Raw genomic sequence first — 13,062 nt, 5'->3', positions numbered from 1 at the left:
GTTTGATTCCCACGGGCATCAATGAGCCTCGGCCGCCCATGAACCTGTCGCCGGTTCACCACTGTTGGACCACTTTTGATAGATACTGACCAATGCAGACCGGGAAAACCCCACAAGAGCTGCAATTTTGGAGATGCTCTGACCCAGTCGTCTAGCCATCACAATTTGGCCCTTGTCAAACTCGCTCAAATCCTTATGCTTGCACATTTTTCCTGCTTATGAGGACAAAATATTCACGTGCTGCCTAATATATCCCCCCACTAACAGGTGCCGTGATGAAGAGATAATCAGTGTTATTTACTTCACCTGATCGGTGTATCTCCCAATATTATATAAGATGAAATTGAAATGCTTAGTTTTATGATCAAAGCTCTGTCATTTTTATTGTGAGGGCAAAACATATAATGCAGTTCAATAGAATGAGCCTGATGTATCGTATTTGGTACTCACATTGTAACAAATTGAAAAAATTATGAATGGATAATCAAGTAAAGTTATAAGTGTTCATCTCGAAATATTACTAACAATATTAACATTTATTCTTGCATCTATTTGATAAAAATCAGTAAAGATTTCACAGAAAAAAGACGTGTCTTCAAGAGGTATTTTACTTATTAAAAAAAAACGATCAATCAGATGGCAAAAGGCATGTAGTAGATTGTGTATAACAGGTTTTTCATAAAAAAATTGTATCATGTTAATAATTTAGAGCCCTCTAATTAAGAGGAATGTGTTTATGAAAAATGATATAGATTTATGAGGTTAACATGCAAATCTGGCTGGCCCTCACAGTTATTGACTTGTGTACTGGATTCCTGAGGACCAATTTCTTATAACAATCTGCTTAGTATTTAGTTTTCATGGACCCTATTAGCATTTATATCACATTTGTCCACCATAATTCCAGTCAATTGCGCTCTAATCACTCCAAATCATGCAAATGGAGAATTGTGAAGTGATTAGCATCTCCAATGCAACTCACTCCATAAGTGTTTTTGTCGGCACATTTCTAAATATTTGAAAATATTTGGCATGCAACTGCAAAACACGGACACCCACCCACCCATTCATCAAACAATATCATGGGGTCTTTAATGTATGACCTATGTAGTGCGCTTTTACACACTGATATTATCAATTTGGAGCATCGGAATCATTATTTTGCTATTTGCGGTGGCACTTAGTAAAAGACTAAATGAGTCTAAAGTGTTTGCGGGTCATGTTAAGGATTTGTAAAGAGTGGTGGGCGATAGTCTTTACCACGGGCCTTCTCTCTGATAATCCTCACCCTCTTTGGCTTTTAATAGTGAATCTTTTAATCACCAGATAGAAATGATTCTGACATTGGCTCCAGGCTTAATTATTTCTCTCAGCCCCTGCATCTCAATTAATGATTGTAACGTCCTTGTTCTTTGAGAGGAGACACTAGATAGAATTGCGTTTTTTTTCTCTCTTGCTTGGGTGTTTTGATAAATGTCTCTTTAACCTTGAATGGTATTTTGCCGCAACTGTCAGCGTGTTACAGAGCTGCCGAGGCAAGGACTGGGACCAATGTTTCTGGCCTTGTAGGTTTTTACGGTTATATGCACAGATGGACTGGCATGAAATGAGCAATACTGCTCCGAACTGCTCACTTCCTGTTTTCCATGACAAAGTCGCAACAGAATCTTGCTCCGTTTTATTTTTGGCTCGAGGGCTCCTCTAAATGAGCTGCTGACTCATGCAGTCAAATTAAGTCAGATTTGTCCACGTCTCCCGCCTCGCTCTCCTATCTCTCCAGGTGCTGTCAAAAGCACTGATCCTTGGACTGTGTTGCAGAGACAGGGACATCCATATATCCTGCATATATCATTTGCTCTGTGACACGTTGTATTTAATGGTTGATAATGAGGCTTGCTGTATTCTACGATTTCTGCCATTTGTCATTTTTAAGTCGCAGACTGTAGTGTTAAAGTTGATGGCAGATGCTGGAAAATCTGATGGTGGTTTATATCATATTTAAAGGTACACTATGTAACATTGTTTTGTTCCAAATTAACAGTAGTCAAAACATCATCAAGCCAAAATGTGTTTTTGTCTTACCCTGATTCACTATGATAAGCCTATTATAAGTGTTTATATTTTAGACCTGTCAGGATCATTTTCACGGGAAATTGCGTACAAGTCACTTGACTGTGTGTATCTCGTCATATCCATAAACAGAGTTGCTCCGGCTACTTTGATGGTGTGGGAGTGGCATAGGTTCGTTGTCACAACGAGAGAGAAAGGTTGACTTGGGGAACTCTAAATCTTGAACCTCTGGGGAATCACAGGAGAGAATAACATAGGAGAGTCTGCTGACAAAAAGAAAACGCGACAAGAGCTCGTAATAAAACATCCAAGATAAAACATTTTGGCTTTTCTGAGATGGCGAGAACTCAAGGTTTTGAAATGTTGTAAAAGCGAAGTGGAAATGGCATTTTTATTACTCAACAGGTGAATAAGGTATTTTATTGAACAGATAAATTGTCATTTGTAGCTCTCATGCAGAGTTAATTGTAAAGCATTATTTATTGTGAAGGGTCATTTCATTGTGGTTGTTGTAGCCATGGGCTGGAAATTATTTTCAAGTACTGTGTCTATTAATGGGTATAATGTCTTCGGCTAGTCAGCTTGAGATCCTTTCCATCTAAACTGGTTATATCTCTTAAAGCGGGGGGTCTAATTTCAATCATTCTGACTTATTTACACTGTTAAAGAGTTGGATTCTCATGCTAAACATGGCCAAGATAAAAAAAAAAATTGTTGGACGTGTATGACAGAGTATTTCTGTGCCAAATACACTTAAAGTTTTGGAAAGTTTTTTTTCCGTCAAAATGGGTGGAATTCCTTGTATGGGCACTTATCCGTGCCCATCAACGTGCCTCGTTCGGGTTATCGGAGCTGTCGGCAGCGCTTTGTTTTTAGACCTCAACATCAACAATGTCACTAAAGTAGTGTGTTTCTGGTTGTGAGGAAAAAATGACCTTGTTCAGCTTCCCAAATAACCCAGTGTTAAGCAAACATTGGATGTAGTTTGTTTTTCCAGAGCAGCAACGGAGTTCTGCAAGTGTGTTTGTTTGTTCTTGGTTTGTTCTGAGTCGAAACTGCATCAAATGTCTGTGTTTTGTTGGCAATCGGCATGCAAGTGCATGTAATGTAAACAACGTTTAGTGAATAAAACAAATCCAGGGAGGGATAATGCCACAAATGTATTGTGTGTGCGTGTGTTTGTCATAGGTGTGTGTGTGTGTGTGTGTGTCTCTCTTTAGCTCCGCCCACTGAACTCCTCCACAAGTTCGGCTGTTTTCAGAAAGAGCTCTTCTATATATCTAATAAAACTGAATACTTTTTTGAGATTTGAAGGATGCAATGCCACTCTCAAGATTAACATGCGATTGGCTGAAACTGTGTGTGTTAACCCCCCCCCCCCCCCCCCCCTTTAAGTCTAGCAATGAATGTTGTATGAGCAGTAGGATAACCATATTCATCCGCACGGTCATGTAGAGCCGAAGCACAACCAAAACCATGTTCTTCTGCAAAATGCAGAATCCAAAAGTTACATATTGTACCTTTAACCATGTGCAAATTCAAAAATCTAAAAAACGCGGTTTGAAATAACAGTTGTTCTCTACGTCACAAACATGCTGCAACCAATCCCATCAATGTGAGGGCGGGCTTTAGGATATCATTAACTATTCTCTGAAGCATGGTCTCAAGAGAAGCAAGGTTATCCTGGTATATTTTTCTGTTGATATGAAAAATCGGGTACATTTAGCAATATAACGAGTGAATTATGTATATACAATGTTATGATGAACTATATGCCTTTCTAAGTCGTTCAAAGCATTTCAAAGGATACTGATTTTTAGAAGGCAGACTGGGATGTCGGATGGGAACATGGTTGTGCAACATTAGCAACACATTATTAGCTGCTTGATAACGTAGTCAAGCAAAAGGCTAATCATATTAATTACCGTTATGCGTCCGACGTTGTAGAGAGCGATACATAAAATGCATTTCCATTCTGATCCATCGACTTGTAGATGAGCCAGTATAATTCACGATTCCACTTCTTCTGAATCAGTTTTTGGTTCAAATATATATGGTAGGGGTGTAACAATACCCTCATGTCACGATTCGATACATATCACGATACGGAACTCACAATACGATATTGTTGCGCGATACACCAAGACATATGGTATAAGCCAGGTTAACAAAAAATGTACTGTTGATTAAAATGCTAAATTTGGTATTACATTGGGGGTGGAATGAATAGGCTTGGACCCGGTGTTGGTAACCTAACGCACAGGACAATGGTGACACGAGAATAAAAATATCCATGATTCTGAAGCTGAAAATACAGAATTATTTTAGACGGATATGCTTGCACTGTCACTGACTAGATATGTTTATTCTAATGCAGGCCACTTTTTACTGGTAACATAAGTCATTTAGCATTATTATACATTATATTCAACATGTGAAGTTCACAATCGCAAGTTTGGGAGGAGTGAACCCATCTAATCTTTCAATTAACTGCCAGAGCTGCATATAAGCAGCCACCCACCTTTTTCTGACATCAGCTGTTTTGGCATCCCTCCACCTCTCCAACTCCACCAACATAAATTTAGGCATCTCGTTTACCATGCTCTTCTTCCTAGCACTAGTCCCTTGGGGGGTAAATCTAAGCTCGAGTTGAAGCTGCTTCCTTGAGATCCTCCACTGCGGACAGCAAGCCAAATACCCTTAACCTTATTAGCTTAAAGAGTATATGGGTAAACAAACTAGTGAAAAAATAGTAGTACTGTCACTAAAACTCAGTTAACTTGGATAAAAAAAAAGAACTAATCACAATACATATTGTCACTAATCATGATACTTATTGTTGCATTTTTGTATTGTGATATTGTGACACTATACACTCACCTAAAGGATTATTAGGAACACCATACTAATACTGTGTTTGACCCTCTTTCGCCTTCAGAACTGCCTTAATTCTATGTGTCATTGATTCAACAAGGTGCTGAAAGCATTCTTTAGAAATGTTGGCCCATATTGATAGGATAGCATCTTGCAGTTGATGGAGATTTGTGGGATGCACATCCAGGGCAGGAAGCTCCCGTTCCACCACATCCTAAAGATGCTCTATTGGGTTGAGATCTGGTGACTGTGGGGGCCATTTTAGTACAATAAACTCATTGTCATGTTCAAGAAACTAATTTGAAATGTTTGGAGCTTTGTGACATGGTGCATTATCCTGCTGGAAGTAGCCATCAGAGGATGGGTACATGGTGGTCATAAAGGGATGGACATGGTCAGAAACAATGCTCAGGTAGGCCGTGGCATTTAAACGATGCCCAATTGGCACTAAGGGGCCTAAAGTGTGCCAAGAAAACATCCCCCACACCATTACACCACCACCACCAGCCTGCACAGTGGGAACAAGGCATGATGGATCCATGTTCTCATTCTGTTTATTCTGACTCTACCATCTGAATGTCTCAACAGAAATCGAGACTCATCCGACCAGGCAACATTTTTCCAGTCTTCAGCTGTCCAATTTTGGTGAGCTCGTGCAAATTGTAGCCTCTTTTTCCTATTTGTAGTTGAGATGAGTGGTACCCGGTGGGGTCTTCTGCTGTTGTAGCCCAACCGCCTCAAGGTTGTGCGTGTTGTGGCTTCACAAATGCTTTGCTGCATACCTCGGTTGTAACGAGTGGTTATTTCAGTCAAAGTTGCTCTTCTATCAGCTTGAATCAGTCGGCCCATTCTCCTCTGACCTCTAGCATCAACAAGGCATTTTCGCCCACAGGACTGCCGCATACTGGATGTTTTTCCCTTTTCACACCATTCTTTGTAAACCCTAGAAATGGTTGTGTGCGGAAATCCCAGTAACTGAGCAGATTGTGAAATACTCAGACCGGCCCGTCTGGCACCAACAACCATGCCACGCTCAAAATTGCTTAAATCACCTTTCTTTCCCATTCTGACATTCAGTTTGGAGTTCAGGAGATTGTCTTGACCAGGACCACACCCCTAAATGCATTGAAGCAACTACCATGTGATTGGTTGATTAGATAATTGCATTAATGAGAAATTGAACAGGTATCCCTAATAATCCTTTAGGTGAGTGTATATTGTTACACCCCTAATATATGGCTGAATTAAACCAGTATTTCCATTTGCCATAGTGCAGCATTTACTACAGTAAAGTTGACCAAGTAGATCAGGTATTCTGAGCTTTTCAGATTGAGTGGAGGCGGGTGAAAAACATGATTTTTTAAATATGTCATTTTGGTGATCAAAGATGAGTTTAAGGGATAAAATGATTGATTACTGGGAGACATTAATAGTTTATGCAATTGACCGTTCGCAATGACCCGCCCCCTTTAGTTACTGTTGCTATGTCCGACAAGCCATGGTGCTCTCACACCACACACGTTCTCACTCAGAGAAAATACATCACGGAGCAAAGAGGATACTGACAGCACGCCGACAGACAGGGCAGAGCAAGTTACTTTTGATATGAAAAAGTCTCAAATTTAAAATGTTGTCATTTTTTTTAAAGAAATGTAAACAACAAATACCGTTTTGTGACTCTTTAATGTGTCGTGATCGCTGCAGCTGCTCGTGAACCGATTATCTCTTCCTTCTAGTTCATTGATAAGCATCACATTAACATGAATGAACACTAAAAGAAATGTTGTTTCAACTGCGGAAAGACGTCAGTAAACACCGTTTTTGAAGTTCAAGTCCACCGACGTTAATCTACTAACTCTCCTGACTGCTTTGTCGGGCAAACCGGCAGATTCGGTGACGTGATTGGTCAGAATTGCCTGTTAATTAAAACTTGCGTGGAAGGGTGAATTAGGCTTTTAACTGAGTTAATTCAAAATAAATTCAAAAGAGTACATTTCTTTCTTTTTAAAAATATATAATGTTTCACTGAAGTTGAGTCGGATTTCTGAGCCCAAATGCAGTTCATTCCATGATTCAGAAAGTGTACAAACAAAGCAATAATTTGAAAATAAACGGGTGCACTAATATGCATTAATTCATGCTTAACTAATGCACAGATAATCATGTGTTAATGTATGACTCATGAAGAACTAAACCATTTATTAATGATTACTGCATCAGCAAATAATGAACATTCAATATGATTAAAAGATTAAGTAATATATGAATTGCTATTAATTAAATGTGTCATCATATATTAATTCCCTAATAACATATTAACTAATAATGTAAATTCATAAATTATTTACCAAAATGGTCAAAGCTATGTAGTTCAACTTCCTGGTCAAAGCTATGTAGTTCAACTTCCAGTTGTCCGCTTTAATTAATTATTAGCTAATGATTTGCAAAGGTATCATTGTGCTATGACTTAATGACTATTAAATAATTGTTAAGTAATATGTCATTGTGGTTATGGGTTTTTAATTCATTTTGAATTAGTTAACAGTCATGTGCCTCAACAAGTGAAGTCATAACATAATACCTTTGAAAATCATTAGCTAATGATTAATTAAAGCAGACAGCTGAAAGATGAAATGCATGGCTTCGACCCGTTGCGATAATTAAAACATTAATTTACACTATTAGTTAATATAATATGTTATTAGGGAATTAACACATTATGACACGTTTAATTAATAACAATTCATATATTACTTAATCTATTAATCATATAGAATCTTCATTAGTTGCTGATGCAGTAATCATTAATAAATGGTTTAGTTCTTCATGAGTCATACATTAACTCGTGATTATCTGTGCATTATTTAAGCATGAATTAATGCATATTAGTGCACCCGTATTGTAAAGTGTTACCCTTGACTAGATAAAGCATGGCATGGACATGAAACACAATATTGTACTACATCAAACGATGACAAAGCTAGACCAAAGACACATGGCAAAATGAGGGCTATAAATGATTATAAATTCTTATTTCTGTAAAAATATTTTGATGACATGAATACTCATATTGATTAGAGATTAAATTGTTTTAGATTTAGATTTTTAATATCAGAGAACTCTGATAATGAAAATGAATCTTGCCTATCATGTTGGTGAATCAAAGAATGCCGAATGAAAAATGGAAGAGGAATACAGATCTCTCTGAGGCATGTGAATATCTTATTTCAGCTTGTGTTTTATGAGGAGGAGCAGCATTTGATGGGAAGATGAGTCACGTATGTGTGTATCTTAAGTTAACAGAGAGGATTTCTTCTCATGCTCTCAAGAAGACACACTCTCCTGACATTGTATGTCACTGACTTGTTTGTAAGCTACAATATCTCCTTGCGATGCAGGCTGGAGGAGGTGTCTGGATTCACAGTAGCAGAGGGGGGCTCAGAGCTAGCTGTTAGGTATGAACACAACCAACATTCCCACAGTGAAGGCAATTATAATAGTCAACTTCCCTCTGCGTTGACTTTAATGCAATTTGCACCCGGTCCAAGAGCAAAGGAGTGCGTTAGGCTACTGTACAGAAGTCAATTCTGAGTGGGACAAGACCGCATTCCCAGCTTGCAAGTCATGAACATTTTATTAGACTTGGAGTGTCAGTTATGTTATATATAGACTATGTGTTATACGGAATAGCAAGAGCATCATATAGCAGTTTAACAGCATTACGACTTTTCTATGGAAGCTTGTTTCCACAGAATGAATAGATAAATAAAATCGTGCCATTTTATCTCACAATGATTTTCTCACAACTTTTTAATCTCAGAATTGCGAGTTTATATCTTGCAAAATAAAAGTGGCAATTATCTTTTTTATTTAGTGGAGGAAACAAGCTTCCATTTTTCACTGTTTGTATCACTCATTCCAGACAGACCAAGATGTCCCCGCTGCTTCCTGTTATGCGATGACGTGCTGTATTAAATCCAATACGTACTGGACGCGTGATTTTTTCACCCAAAGCAAGTTAAGGTTAGGGTGTAGGGATTTATCTTTGTTGTAGCATTGTGTAGGCAACCAGCAATGTGATTGACATCAGTATGGACATCTTTTGAATTAACTACGGGGCGGAGTTTGTGCAATAATAGTTTGGCGGGGGAAAAAATCACGCGTCCAGGAGGCTACATTTTGGATTTAATCGTGTGATTATTTTTCTCAAACCAGTTCAGAGAAAATCCCGCCCTGCAGCTAATTTCATTGGTTAAAGTTATGGGCTGTGTCCGAAATTTTCTCCTTAAATAACCTTAAATAACCTTAAATAGGGCACTATTTGAAGGGACAGCCATATGTTGTACTGTCTGAAACCATAATGGACGTTATCGAGTGCACTCATTCAATCCCACAATGCACCGCAATAACGAGTGTACAACTGATTCAGGCCCTGTCCCAAATGGCGCACTTCATGTGCACTTTTGGTCTTGTGGACTTACAATGGCCGCTGCATGCGCGTGTCCATTAAGTCCACGAGACCGCAGTGTGTCCCATTTGTCATATTTGGTCTCAGAAGGGTGCTCGCGAGCGCCCCATTTGAGGTCGATATGCGCCCTCGATGCGCACTTCTGCCGAGCCGGCACTGGTGTGGGTTCCGCAGCGGACTTCTTCCCGGCAGTCAAAGCGACATTACGTTGTGAAAGTGCGCACTCAGAGGAAGACCGTGAGGGTTTAGGGTGCCATTTGGGACAGGGCCATACTCTCAATGGCTAGAGAATACCCTTAATGCACTGTGAGAGTCATTTGCCCGCAGCTGAATCATCCATCCATTTTCCAAACCGCTGGTCCAATGTGGCTATCATACAAGTATAAGTTCCTTTTTAATTGATTATTCAATTGTTTAATTAAGGTTTATACATAGTTTCCATGGCAGTTCAAGATAAATCTTTTCATTATTACTGGAGATTGAGTTTACTACCAGTTTACTAAGTTTCAAATAATTATAAAAACAAGCAAAAACTATGCACACTCAGTGTCCGAATTTGGTCACTCATTTTCATCACGATAAATCACACAATGTATGGGTGCATCTCATTCAGTTCCCTAGTTCCTGAGCTTGTGAATCAGTGTATATCGTGCACAGAAATTCGGGCACTGGTAAGGTCAGTAAAGGACACTGTCTCACTACACATTGGGACACTGAAGACTCTATTTTCGGCAACATCCTCATAGTACAACATCATAACTGGTATTTATGAACAACAGAAGAGCTGATATCTTTCTGACATTACTTGTAATGTTATTTAAAGTACTTGTTACATATATGTGCAACATTTCAGCCTTAAATAAATTATAAATGTTTGCTAGACTGTGTTCATTACCTGTCCAACAATGTATGTTTATGCTGAAATATAATAAAATAATCGTTTTTATTTTTAAAAACATATTGCGTGTCGTTATCTGCGTTATGTTTAGTGTGTTGGCTTGCGCGATTTAAGTTTCGCACTTCAGAATTAGCATAGCATAGTGAGCATCGATGCACCCTGGGTTTTGCGGTGCAATGTGGGACTTTTTAGGGTGCGAACGTTTCAGTACACTGGAAGGATTCTGCGATTGAGACAGCCCTTAAAATGGGACGACTCCCTGACCAGTGCCCTGACTACTGAACTAGGGAGCTGATTGAGACGCACCCTGTGTCATCGCGCAATAGGCTGCATTAGGTCACAGCTTTTAGTAGTTTGTTAGTTCCGCCAATAGGTGGCGACAAGAGATTGTCTTTATATGAGTGAGGCCCTGTCCAAAATGGCACACTAAACTCTCGCAGTCTCCCTATGAGTCCGCACTTTCGTAACACCGCTTTGGCTGAATTCCCAAATGGCACACTTCTATGCACTTTCTGTCTAGTGGACTTAACATGGCTGAGCGTGCGTGTATCCGTTAAGTCCACCCTCGATGCGCACTTCGGCTGAGCCTGCAAGTTTGCGAGCTACGTAGAGGACTTTACCCGGCAGTCAAAGTGGCATTACGTCATGAAAGTGAAGAAAACCGTGAGGGTTTAGGGTGCCATTTTGGATTCAGCCTTAGACTGTCAGGTAGAAGTCTGCTGCGGAGCTCGCGCCAGTGCGGGCCCTGCAATATGCGCATAACGACCACAAATCAGCTCGCGAGCAGCCTTCTCAAACTTAAAAATCACAAATGGGACACCCTACAGTCTCATGGACTTAACGGACACGGGACACACTCACGTGGAAGCCATTATAAGTCTACAAGACTGAAACTGCATGAAGTGTGCCATTTGGGACAGGTCCTTTTATGTGTTTTGAGACAGAGTCATTTTAAATCATTCATTCAACAAATTCAAATTCAAAGCCACCCATAAATCCACAGAAGAAGAAGATTTCAAAGACGCTGATTTTTTCAGGAACGCCACTGCCTGTTTGTTTGGAGACGGAACGTGGCTTTCCAAGCAAATCTACAATGAAGATAAAGTAACTGTCAAACTGCCAAATATTGTGTCTACACTCCAAAAAAAAAAAGGTTCTATATGGCACCAAAAATGGTTCTTGGCTCGTAATCATAGGGGAACCTTTTTAAGTGATAAATAGCACAAATTTTTGTGCTTCAGTGGTTCTGCAGCGGTTCTGAGGTTCTTCACCGGTTCTTTGACTAAGGTGCTATATAGCACCGCTACCATATACAGAACATGTTAAGAAATGGTGCAATATAGCACCAAAAGTGGTTCCTCTATGATTACGACGAAGAACCATTTTTGGTGCCATATAGAACCTTTTTTTTTAGAGTGTATATGTAAGTTAGTCTATTTTAATTTCTTGTTTATTGAACAGTTGTGTGAAAGAAAAATAACACTAGTGATGGTGCTGATTCAAAATGTTGATTAATTCAAGATCAAAACTAGCGTCTTTATGAATCAGTCTGTTGTGTCCCGTAAGACTATGTAAGTACTTCAGTATAAAGACGAGGTAAGTATATTGATTTTAACTTCTTTATTTCACACTACTGTACGAGTACACATTAACCATGACTATCTCGCTTCTTTCTTCTTTCTCTCTCCTCTTCTCCCCCCTTGTACTCACTAGTGCCCTCTAGTGCAATTACACAGAACATAACATTCCCCCCTTACATAAAGTCAGTAGGTGACTTATTCAGTATGTAACCCTTAAGGCAATATGTTGTTTAAGACATCAGCATAACAATTGTAAAACTTCAAATCTCTTGATTAACCTAAACAGCATTAATTAGACATATCACTCTAAATACCAATCCAGTACTTTAACAGAATAGAACAAGTACATGTGATTTTCACCTTTTTTTTTTTTTTTTCACAATACTTTTTCACAATCATGTTGTCTTTAGACTTCTACTTTATGAAGTCTTTCATCCACACTGGTGGTTTAACGACTCTTTCACTCCTCCTGGGAGTGATTGGACAGCTTTGAGCAGGCGGTTTTGATCCCTGGACAGTTTTCTCAGTTTGATCTGGAAATTTAGTCAGTCTCAGTCCATTCCATTTCTTTCCATCGCTAAGCAAGAATGAACTTGGTCCAATCTTTTCTCGAATCGACAACGGTAAAGTATACTTAGGACTTCCTTTAGGAACATGCTCTGGCTTTCTGATTCTTACTTGTTCCCCCACCTTGAAAGAAACAGGTTTGGCTCTCCTCTTCCTGTCTGTGTATTTCTTACTTTTTTCCTGTCTTTCCTTGACAGCATCTCGTACACCAGCACATTTGTCACTTTTCCCCCTCACAGGAAAAATGTCTACCTTCGTTCTCATTTTCCGGTTATGCAAAAGTTCAGATGGGGATACACCGGTAGTAGCATGAGGAGTAGCACGGTAACTCTGAAGAAACTCGACTACTGACGGTCTCCACGCTTTTCTCATTTGCTCCGCAGATAAGATACACTCTTTCAGCACTCTGTTCCAGCGTTCAACTGCACCATTTCCTTGTGGATGATACACACTTGTACGTAGGTGTTTGATACCACGTTCAGAAAGGAAATCCGAAAAAGCTGAAGATAGGAACTGAGGTCCATTGTCTGTAACGATAAACAAAGGGTTTCCTTCTCGTGCAAACACAGAGTGTAAGAAAGAAGTAACAACCTCAGTAGTGACAT

This window comes from Gobio gobio (genome assembly GCF_949357685.1).
Source record: "Gobio gobio genome assembly, chromosome: 12".
Classification (NCBI taxonomy): domain Eukaryota; kingdom Metazoa; phylum Chordata; class Actinopteri; order Cypriniformes; family Gobionidae; genus Gobio; species Gobio gobio.
Note: the sequence above shows the minus strand (reverse complement) of the source record.